Below are 11,842 nucleotides of genomic sequence, written 5' to 3' on the forward strand. Positions count from 1 at the left end.
CCCTGGAGTCTCCGACCCATCATTAGAAGTTATGCAGTCCCAAGATTTACAATAAGAGTCCTGTATCCCCCCACAGATCTTCCAGTTGTGCCTGGGTGCACTTGGACATGCCCAGAATGCATGGGGAGGTAGCCCCTTTTCCAAGGTACATTTACCACCGGCTTAAGGTCAAAGTATAAGTCTGGCCACCAAGTATTTGGTGGATGTATTGCGGTGGTGGAGTTAAGCATCTCACGTGTTAGTCCATTTTGCAGTTTCCAGGTGATTTTGACGGGTTGGTGTGGGTTTACGCTGGCAGCTTCGGAGCAGAGTAACATGGTCATCCATAAGATGGTCCAGACGAGTTGCCTTGGTCCTGTCGACGACCCTGGAGCTTCAGCCTCAGGGGGTTGGACGGGTGCAGAGACGCTTCCCATTCTTTTTTAGCGTCTTCCTGCTCTGCTGAAGTAGCTGGGCGTACGTGGTTGCAATGCACCCAAGGCCCGATACCATCGACCTTTAGGGCAGTTGGGGTGGTAAGAAGAACAACATAAGGACCATTCCATTTAGGTTCTAGTGCCTTGGTGTGGTGCCTTTTGACCCACACCCAATCTCCGGGGCCGATGTTATGTGAGGGGATAGTCGGCTTGTTTTGACCCTCATGTATTTCCCAGAGCAGTTTCCAGACGCGAGAATGCACTTAGCCCAAAGCCATCAAAGCCTCCTGGAATTGTTCCAAAGTAGGAGGTGGAAGTTTCTTTCCTTCAAATATTGGCCATACAGGGGGAGGTCACCCATACAGAATTTCAAATGGGGTCAGATTAAGCTGATAAGGAGTATTACGTGCGCGAAAGAGGGCGAAGGGAAGGAGAGTCACCCAGTCCCCGCCAGTCTCTATAGCCAATTTAGTTAAAGTTCTTTTTAGGGTCCGATTCATTCTTTCAACTTGCCCCGAGCTCTGTGGGCTGTATTCACAATGTAATTTCCATTTGGTCCCTAGAGACCGGGCAAGGTTCTGAACTATTTGGCTCACAAAAGCAGGTCCATTATCAGAGCCAATAGTCACCGGCAGGCCAAACCTGGAAACTATTTCTTCTAAAATCTTTTTAGCCACTAACATTGCAGTTTCTCCCTTAGTAGGAAAAGCTTCTACCCACCCTGAGAAGGTATCTACCAACACTAACAAGTACCGGTAACCATACTTGCCTGGCTTTACCTCGGTGAAATCTATTTCCCAGTGCTGCCCTGGCCCTTCTCCCCGATACCTCAGTCCTGCGTGTTGCCTCTTTCCTGGCCTCATCTGTTGACATGCCTTACAAGCATGTACTATGTTCTTCACAGTTGTTTGGTGCCGGGGGAATTGCAGGCGTACAGTTTGAAAAAGCATCAGAGTCTTTTTCTCTCCCAGATGAGTAGACGAGTGTAGATGCTCACACAGTTGCCGTCCCAACTGAGCAGGGAGTATAAGTAACCATCGGAGTCTCAGTACCATCCATCCTCTTCTTGTTGGAGGTTGGGACGTTCCTGGATCCAGGCAAGGTCTGTGGATGAATACTCAGGGGTTGGGGGCAGAGTTCCCATACCTGGGGGTGAAAGTCCGATCGCCAACACCGGAGCGATGAAATCTTCATTAGCCGCTTTTCGAGCCGCCAGATCTGTGGCATGATTTCCTCGTGCCATGGGACTGTCCCCTTTTTGACGTCCAGGTACATGTACTGTTGATACAGCCCGAGGCAACTGCACAGCCTCCAGAAGTCGACGGATTTCTGGCAAGTTTTTAATCTCTTTTCCTTCAGCTGTCAAAAACCCCCGTTCCTGATATATCGGGCCCTGGATGTGTACCGTGCCAAAAGCATAGCGACTGTCAGTAAAAAATAGTTATTCTTTTTCCTTTAGCTCTCTCTAATGCTTGAATCTGGGCAATTAACTCTGCTCTTTGTGCTGAGGTGTCTGGGGAAAGAGTCTCCACCCATATCGTCCGTCCAGAATCATCTACCACTGCGGCCCCCACCCGTCTCTGTCCATCTTTTACATAACTGCTTCCATCTGTAAACCATATTAGCTCACTGTTATCCAGTGGTGTATCTGTTAAGTCCTTCCATATTGCCGTTACCCCGGCCAGTATCTCATCGCAATCGTGGAGGGGGCTATCCCCCTCTGGATTGGGCAAAAGAGTAGCTGGGTTTAGAGTGCAGGGCATTTGAAAATGAATCCGTGAGGTGTCAAGTAGCAGGGCCTGGTTGTGTGTCAAGCGGGCATTGGAAATCCATTTACCCGGGGGTTGTTTCAGAACTCTCTCTATAGCATGAGGAGTGTAGACCAAGAGTCTCTGTCCATAAGTCAGCTTATCAGCATCATGGACTAGGAGTGCGGTGGCCGCAATGATTCGGAGGCAAGGTGGCCATCCGGCTGCCACTGGGTCCAATTTCTTGGAAAGGTAAGCTATGGGACGCTTCCAAGGTCCCCACTTCTGTGTTAGTACCCCTTTTCCTATCCCTCACCTTTCATCTATAAATAATTGGAAAGGCTTAGATGGGTCAGGAAGGGCAAGGGCAGGAGCTTCCAGCAAGGCATGCCTGAGCTCCTGAAAGGCCGTTTTCATTGACTCAGTCCATTTCCAGTCTTTGTTTTCTTTGGTCCCTTCATACAGGGGCCTGGCCTTTTCTGCAAACCCCAAGATCCATAATAGGCAATATCCCACAGTTCCCAGAAATTCTCTCACTTGTCTAGGGTTGGCCGGCTCAGGGATCTGGAGGATGGTTTCTTTCATAGCCTGTGTTAGCCACTTCTGGCCCTGTTTTATCTTATAACCGAGGTATGTAACCTCTTGCTTGGCAATCTGGGCCTTTTTGACACCGGCCCTGTAACCTAAAGTCCCCAAGGTTTGGAGGAGGTCCCCTGTTGCCTCTTGGCACTCTTTTTCCGTAGTCACTGCCAGCATAAGGTCATCAACATATTGTAATAAAACAATGGTAGGGTGTTCAACCCGATACTCATGAAAGTCTTCATCCAAGGCCTTGTTAAACAACGTGGGTGAGTTTTTGAAACCCTGTGGTAAGGAGTCCATGTCAGCTGCACAGGAGTCTGAACACCGTCTTCCTGCCATTCGAAGGAGAAGATCTCTTGGCTTGCAAGGGCAAGAGGCAGACTGAAAAAGGCATCTTTTAAATCTAAAACAGTATACCAAACGTAGCTTGGTGGCAAGCTGCTTAGCAATGTATAAGGGTTAGGAACCATAGGACGAATGTCACTCACCCGTTTGTTGACTTCTCGCAGGTCTTGAACCGGTCTAAAATCAGTTCCCCCAGGCTTCTTTATGGGAAGCAGGGGAGTGTTCCATGGGGACCGGCACTTTCTCAAGGCCCAGGGTCTATGAGGCGTTGTATGTGAGGAGTAATTCCTTGCCAAGCCTCTTGACTCATGGGATACTGCCACACTCTCACCGGTGTGGCACTGGCTTTCAGTTCCACAATAATAGGGGGCCTCTGTTTGGCCAGTCCCATTCCTGCTGTTTCAGCCCAGGCCTGGGGGTATCTCCAAACCCATGGCTGTACTTTAGGACTTATTGTCGCTGGGGCCTCTGGCAAGTATAGTCTGTATTTATCCTTTAATGCCAGAGACAAGACCTGAAGAGGATGCCCGATTCCATCTAAAACTGACACTTGCCCGTGGTCGAAATGAATTTGGGCATTTAATTTAGACAGTAACGCTCTTCCCAGCAAGGGTGCTGGACACTCAGATATCACCAGAAAGGAATGGGTCACTTGGTGGGTCCCCAAGTTCCCATGTCATTTTGTAGTCCATCCATATCGCTTAGTCCCGGTTGCTCCCTGCACCCAGCTACTTTTCTTAGACATGGGTCCATCTCTTTGGTTTAAGACTGAGTATTGAGCTCCCGTATCCACCATGAAGCCAACCAGTTTCCCCTACACATTTATAGTTACCCAGGACTCGGGGAGGGGCGTCGAGCCTTGACCCCCCTAGTCACTATTCTCACCCGCGTAGAGGATATGACGGTCAGGAGAGCGAGTCTTGTTCTTGGGATTTTTGGGCCCCTCTTTTAGGTTTTTCTTGGGGCATTTATCTTTCCAATGTCCAATCTCCTTACAAAACGTACATTGTTTTTTTTTTCAAGCTTGTGCCTTGCACGTTTTTCCTCAGTCTTTGAGTCTAGCTTTTCCCCTTTTTGGAACCTATTTTTGTTTTCAATTCTGGCGAAAAATATCTGAGCCAGCTCTTTTTGGTTCTTACGGTTTTCTTCAGCTCTAAATTCTCTTTCTTCCCTTCTAATGCGGTACTCTCTCTCCTCTGGGGTCTCTCTATGATTGAAAACTCTCTCTGCTGCCCTCACTAGATCTTGCAAGGACTGGTCACCCAGCCTCTCTATCTTTTGTAACTTTCTCCTAATATCGGGGGCTGCCTGATTCACAAATGCTAGCATAACTGCTGCTTGAGACTCATCTGCCTGTGGGTCCATAGGAGAATACTGTCTAAAAGCTTCCATTATCCTTTCAAGGAAGGCTGCTGGGCTCTCATTTGGCTCTTGCCTCACTGAATTTACCTTGGCCAAATTAGTTGGCTTTCTGGCGGCCGCTCTAAGGCCAGCCATGAGAGTCTGATGGTACACTCAGAGACCTCCCTACCTTCAGCACGTTCGAAGTCCCAGTTGGGTCGCACCAAGGGGAACCCCTCTTCAATGAGGTGAGGCTGTATTGTGGGCCTCCCATCCACCCCTGGCACATTTTTCCGGGCTTCTGACAGGATCCTTTCGTGCTCTTCTGTAGTAAAAAGTACCTGTAACAGTTGCTGACAATCATCCCAAGTGGGATTGTGAGTAAAGAGGATAGATTCTAAAAGATCAATAAGACCCTGCGGTTTCTCAGAGAAAGAGGGAGTTTGAGTCTTCCAATTGTACAAATCACTAGTGGCAAAGGGCCAATACTGATATGTCCATTCCCCACCCTCTCTGGCTGGCCCCGCCTGGACCAGAAATGCATGAACAGTGGAGGAGGGAATTTCTGGGCCTTCTTCTTCCTCTCCTCTAGCCATTTCCCTTGCTCTTCCCGGAGTTCCCTGGGCAGGGCCCCCTTCTCTAGGAGGAGCTGAGGGCTTGGCCCTCCTCCGGGCTTCTCCCGATGAAACATGTGGAACCTGTGGAAGAAAGGGCGGATGTGGATCCGTGTACGGGGGTGGGAACAACTCAGTTTCCAGGTCAATCAGATTAGGATACAGAGAAGAAGACTCCTGGAACACCGGCTTAGGTCGTTTTTCATCCTGTTTTTCTTCTTTTTCTTCAGAAGCTTTCATGACTAGCACCTGTGGGTTTAGCGAGGTTGGAGTCAGGGAAGAGGGGCGGGGAGGTTTAGGAGGTTTAGAAGGAGCGAGAACAAAGGGTTTAGGCCATTCCAGCGGGTTTCTCACTAGATCCTGCCAGACTAGAATGTAGGGAGTCTGGTCTGGGTGCCCGACAGGACTAGGGGTAAGCACCCTCTCTTTAACTGCCTGGATAATTTGGGGATTGAAGGTTCCCTCTTGTGGCCATCCGACGTCAAAGGTGGGCCACTCGGCGGAACAGAAGGTCACCAGTTTGCTCTTCTTTATCAGTAATGAAAGATTCTGAGCTCTAGACTTAAAATCAGAAAAATGGTCAGTCATCAGAGACAGTGGAGTAGAAGTAGGTTGCCCCATGGGTACAGAGAACGCGGACGATGACAACAAGACTCACACAGACAGTGCTGGCACACAGAGTCACAAAAATGACACAACAAACAGATTCCAACTCTCAATATTACTTTCAGTCTCCTTTATAGCACTAGAGACCCCTTCTCTACTTGCAAGTGTCTTACCGTCAGGACGTCCTCAGTGCCAGCTGCCCTCCCGGTTCGCTACTGGGGACCCGGCCTTACCCTGGGCTTGCCTCTTCACCTTACACCTAGATGCCTCCCCAGTACGAAACTGGGCCCCGGACTTAATCTAGGCCTCTGCACTGCTAGCACTGGTGCTCAGAGCTCTCAACTCCTAACGAGATTATTCCCTTCTACCAGGAGAGTTGTCCTCCCCGGTAGGCCGGAGATCCCAGACGAGCCCCCAAATGTTATGCACTGAGCCCGTATCTCCAAACCAACCAAGAGAGTGAACAAGTCCACCGTGGTAATGTAAAGGCAAGAAGGGAATTTTTATTTCTAGCGCGCTAGGGCTCAAGCCTCATCCGACGCAGCGGAATCAGACCAGAGCCCCGAACAAAGCAGTATGGTGGTTTATATACAGTCAGCTCTTTGTCTCAGTTACAGGGTACTTGGCGATACCTGATTGGACAGGCAGAATGAGCTCATGCAATGCCTTCCTTATGCTATCGCATATAGAAAATTTTCCTTTTTTGGTTAAGGAATGTTCTTCAAGAAAACAGAAAACATGACTCAGGTCCCCGGTGCTGTTATGCACCTCATTGAGCCGACCATCCTGCCTAACACTCACAAATCACCCCAGGTTGGGACACACAGTTTTGAGGACATTAGCCTCTTGTGGACCCTTTTACTTAGCAGAGCTATTCTCTTCTACTTCACCCAAAACTATACCTGCAAGACTTGATTCAGCACTTCTCACCAACAGAGAGACTAAACTTTTGGTAAAATAACCAACAATATAAATATCCAGTTCTCATTCATAGACTGTATATTTAATTCAAATTATTGTTTATTAAAACCTTCATATTGTTGCCAGAATCTTGGCTCTTTGCACACCAATGCCAAACAGAAATACAGAGATAGAGTTATACAGGAGAAGGAAATAGTGGCTTTATTACTTTGCCAGGCAAAGGGGGAACACAGTAGGGAACAAAAAATTCATACTTATTATGAACAGAAGGCAAATGAAGGCAAACATGTGAGCATAGAAAACCAGGTCACTTCACTTGGCAAGTGAATACAGATAGAAACAAGATATAACCTCAAATAACTTGCTCTGAATAAAATTTGATCCTCGATAGAAAATCCAAAACCCTGAAGGCTTTGTGTTCCTTTTTAAATTACAAAGTGTGTGTGGGGGTCCTAAGATGGCAGAGGAATAGGATGGGGAGACCACTTTCTCCCCCACAAATTCATCAAAAGAACATTTGAACACTGAGTAAATTCCACAAAACAATTTCTGAATGCTGGCAGAGGTCATCAGGCACCCAGAAAAGCAGCCCATTGTCTTCAAAAGGAGGTAGGAAAAAATATAAAAGATAAAAAGAGAGACAAAAGAGGTAGGGAGTCTTAAAAAAGAGAGAAGTTACCAAACTACAGGAAATACTCTCACTGCCGAGTCTGTGGCTAGCTTTGGAATCACAGAGGGCAACATAACTGGGAGGAAAAATAAATAAATAATTAAAACCCACAGATTACATGCCTAATGGTAACTCCCCCAGAGGAGAAGCAATGCAGATGCCTGCATCTGCCACTAGCAAGTGGGGGCTGGGCAGGAAGATGCAGGCTGCATTTCTTAGAGTAAGGACTGGGCCTGAATGCCCCGAAGGCAATCTAAGGGAACTAACTTGAGATAGCAAATCAGATTGTGGGATAGCTACCATGGGAAGAGCCCTGACCTAAGACACTGACAGGCCTGCTCACAGAACAAAGGACTGAACAGAGCTATCCGGCTGCAGACTGGCCCAACCCTGCCCTCCATGACAGGCAGGCAAAGGCAGCCAGAGCCAGAAGGGGGGGCAATCAGGGCCCCAGAGAGGCATTACCTACCAAACTACAAGCAGGCTTCGTTGCTAACCAAGACTTCTTGGAATTCTGGATGGTCAACATCTGCCTGAGAAGGTGAGCTGGTTGTACACCCAGAAAACTGAGCAGGAAGGACAAGGGAGGTGATAAGTCACAGCAACTGCACTCACCAAACACCTCATCACCTGAGCTGCTCGGACCTAGGAAGGGCACAAAATGCAGGCCCAACCGAGTCTGTGCCTCTGAGGACTACCCAAGTACCTGAACCTGAGCAGCTTAGACCTGGGATTTGCATACAAACCAGGGGCAGCCTCAGACAGTTTCTGGCAGAGCAACCTAGAGTCTAAGCAGTGTAGACAGTGAAAGCAAACACGCCATGACCGGAGACAAACCCAGTGTGGCCGAGACACTGCAAGCACATGCCAGTGTTATTTGTTTTCAGCGTCCCTCCCTCCCCACAGGGCGACTGAACAAGTGAGCCTAAAAAAGTGTCCACCACCACCCCCTTGTGTTTGGGCGGAAATTAGACACTGAAGAGAGCAGCAAACAGAAGTTAAACCAGAGGGGACCTCTTTGGAAGTGACAGGAGCAATAGATTAAAACCCTGTAGTTAGTACTGACTACATTGGAAGGGGCCTATAGATCTTGAGAAATATAAGCTGGATTAAGGAACTATCCAAAAATGAACTAACCCCACACTGCCCACAACACCAGAGAAAGTCCTAGATATATTTTTGCTATTTTTACTATCATTCTTTTATTTAATTTTTTTTCTATTTTTAAGTCCTGTATTACTTCTTTAATTTTCATTTTTATAACCTACTATTACTTGGCAAAAAAATAAAAATAAAAAAAGATAGAGACCCCCTATCTTTTAAAACAAACTTCACATATATATATATATATATAATATAATTTTGTGACTTTTTTCTTTAATATTGTATTTTTGAAAATCCAACCTCTACTCTAGATTTTTAATCTTTGCTTTTTGGTATTTGTTATTAATGTTGTACCTTTAAGAACCCAATCTTCAGTACCCATTTTTACTTGGGAGCGAGATTACTGGCTTGACTGCTCTCTCGCCCTTTGGACTCTCCTTTTTTTCCACCAGGTCACCTCTGTCTCTTCCCTTCCCCTTCTGTTCTCTACCCAACTCTGTGAATCTCTTTGTGTGTTCCGGACGATGGAGAACACTTAGGAAACTGATTACTAGCTGGATCTGTCTCTCTCCTTTTGATTCCCCCATTTATCCTCCTGGCCACCTCTGTCTCCTTCCTCCCTCTTCTATTCTCTGTATAACTCCATTAACATCTCTGAGTGGTCCAGACTGTGGAGTGCACATAAGGAAGTGATTACTGGTTAGCTTGCTCTCTCCTCTTTTAATTCCCCCTCTTCTCATCCTGGTTACCTCTATCTCCCTCCTCCCTCTTCTTTTCTCCATGTAACTCTGTGAACTTCTCTAAGTGTCCCTCACTATGGAGAAACTTTTCATCTTTAACCTAGATGTTTTATCAGTGTTGCTATATAGATGGAGAAGTCTTAAGGCTACTGTAAAAATAAGACTGAAAACCAGAAGCAGAAGGCTTAAGTCCAAATCCTGAGAACACCAGAGAACTCCTGACTCCAGGGAACATTAATTGACGGAGCTCATCAAATGCTTCCATACCAACACTGAAACCATGCACCACCCTAGGGCCAACAAGTTATGGAGCAAGACATACCATGCAAATTCTCCAATAAAACAGGAATATAGCCCTTAGCTTCAATATGCAGGCTGCCCAAAGTCACTCCAAAACCACTGACATCTCATAACTCATTACTGGACACTTCATTGCACTCCAGAGAAAAGAAATCAAGCCCCACCCACCAGAACACCTACACAAGTTTCCCTAACCAGGAACCTTGACAAGCTACCCATACAACCCCACCAACGGTGAGGAAACTCCACAATCAAGAGAACTCCACAAACTGCCAGAATACAGAAAGGCCACCCCAAACACATCAATATAAACAAGATGAAGAGACAGAGGAATACCCAGCAGGTAAAGGAACAGGATAAATGCCCACCAAACCAAACCAAAGATCAAGAGATAGGGAATCTACCTGATAAAGAATTCCAAATAATGATAGTGAAAATGATCCAAAAACTTGAAAACAAAATGGAGTCACAGATAAATAGCCTGGAAAGGATTGAGAAGATGCAAGAAAGGTTTAACAAAGACCTAGAAGAAATAAAAAAAAAGTCAATATATAATGAATAATGCAATAAATGATATCAAAAACACTCTGGAGGGAACAAAGAGTAGAATAATGGAGGGAGAAGATAGGATTAGTGAGGTAGAAGACAGAATGGTAGAAATAAATGAAGCAGAGAGGAAAAAAGAAACATGAATTAGAAGAAATGAGGACAATCTCAGAGACCTCTGGGACAATGTTAAACACCCCAACATTTGAATCATAGGAGTCCCAGAAGAAGACGACAAATAGAAAGAACATGAGAAAATACTTGAGGAGATAATAGTTGAAAAATTCCCTAAAATGGGGAAGGAAATAATCACCTAAGTCCAAGGAACCAAGAGTCTCAAACAGGATAAACCCAAGGCAAAACACACCAAGGCACATGTTAATCAAATTAACAAAGATCAAACACAAAGAACAAATATTAAATGCAGCAAGGGATAAACAACAAATAACACACAAGGGGATTCCCATAAGGACAAGAGCTGATCTTTCAGTAGAAACTCTTCGGGCAAGGAGAGAATGGCAGGACATACTTAAAGTGATGAAAGAAAATAACCTACAGCCCAGATTACCGTACCCAGCAGGATCTCATTCAAATATGAAGGAGAAATCAAAAGCTTGTCTGCTTTCAGTTCAGTTCAGTCGCTCAGTCATTTCCGACTCTGCAGCCCCATGAATCACAGCACACCAGGCTTCCCTGTCCATCACCAACTCCCGGAGTTCACTCAGACTCAAGTCCATCAAGTCAGTGATGCCATCCAACAATCTCATCCTTTGTCGTTCCCTTCTCCTCCTGTCCCCAATCCCTCCCAGCACCAGAGTCTTTTCCAATGAGTCAACTCTTGTCCAATGAGTCAACTCCTCTTTGGCATGAGGTGGCCAAAGTACTGAAGTTTCAGCTTTAGCATCATTCCTTCCAAAGAAATCCCAGGGTTGATCTCCTTGAGAATGGACTGGTTAGATCTCCTTGTAGTCCAAGGGATTCTCAAGAGTCTTCTCCAACTCCACAGTTCAAAAGCATCATTTCTTCGGTGCTCATCTTTCTTCACAGTCCAACTCTCACATCCATACATGACTACTGGGAAAACCATAGCATTGACTAGATGGACCTTTGTTGGGAAAGTAATGTCTCTGCTTTTTAATATGCTATCTAGATTGGTCATAACTTTTCTTCCAAGGAGTAAGCCTCTTTTAATTTCATGGCTGCAGTCATCATCTGCAGTGATTTTGGAGCCCAAGAAAATAAAGTCTGACACTGTTTCCACTGTTTCTGCATTTCCTATGAAGTGATGGGACCAGATGCCATGATCTTCGTTTTCTGAATGTTGAGCTTTAAGTCAACTTTTTCACTCTCTTCTTTCACTTTCATCAAGATGCCTTTTAGTTTCTCTTCACTTTCTGCCATAAGGGTGGTGTCATCTGCATATCTGAGGTTATTGATATTTCTCCCAGAAATCTTGATTCCAGCTTGTGCTTCTTCCAGCCCAGCATTTCTCATGATGTACTCTGCATAGAAGTTAAATAAGCAGAGTGACAATATACAGCCTTGACGTACTCCTTTTCCTATTTGGAACCAGTCTGTTGTTCCATGTCCAGTTCTCACTGTTGCTTCCTGACCTGCATATAGGTATCTCAAGAGGCAGGTTAGGTGGTCTGGTATTCCCATCTCTTTCAGAATTTTCCACAGTTTATTGTGATCCACACAGTCAAAGGCTTTGGCATAGTCAACAAAGCAGAGATAGATGTTTTTCTGGAACTCTCTTGTTTTTTTGGTGATCCAGCGGATTTTGGCAATTTGGTCTCTGGTTCCTCTGCCTTTTCTAAAACTAGCTTGAACATCTGAAAGTTCACAATTTACATATTGCTGAAGCCTGGCTTGGAGAATTTTGAGCATTACTTTACTAGCATGTGAG

At 45.8% G+C, this 11,842-nt stretch overlaps 1 pseudogene; it reads right to left on the bottom strand.

The window, feature by feature from the left end:
- LOC108633764 lies at positions 764 to 5,286 on the bottom strand (annotated as a pseudogene).

Source organism: Capra hircus, chromosome 24 (genome assembly GCF_001704415.2).
Source record: "Capra hircus breed San Clemente chromosome 24, ASM170441v1, whole genome shotgun sequence".
NCBI lineage: Eukaryota > Metazoa > Chordata > Mammalia > Artiodactyla > Bovidae > Capra > Capra hircus.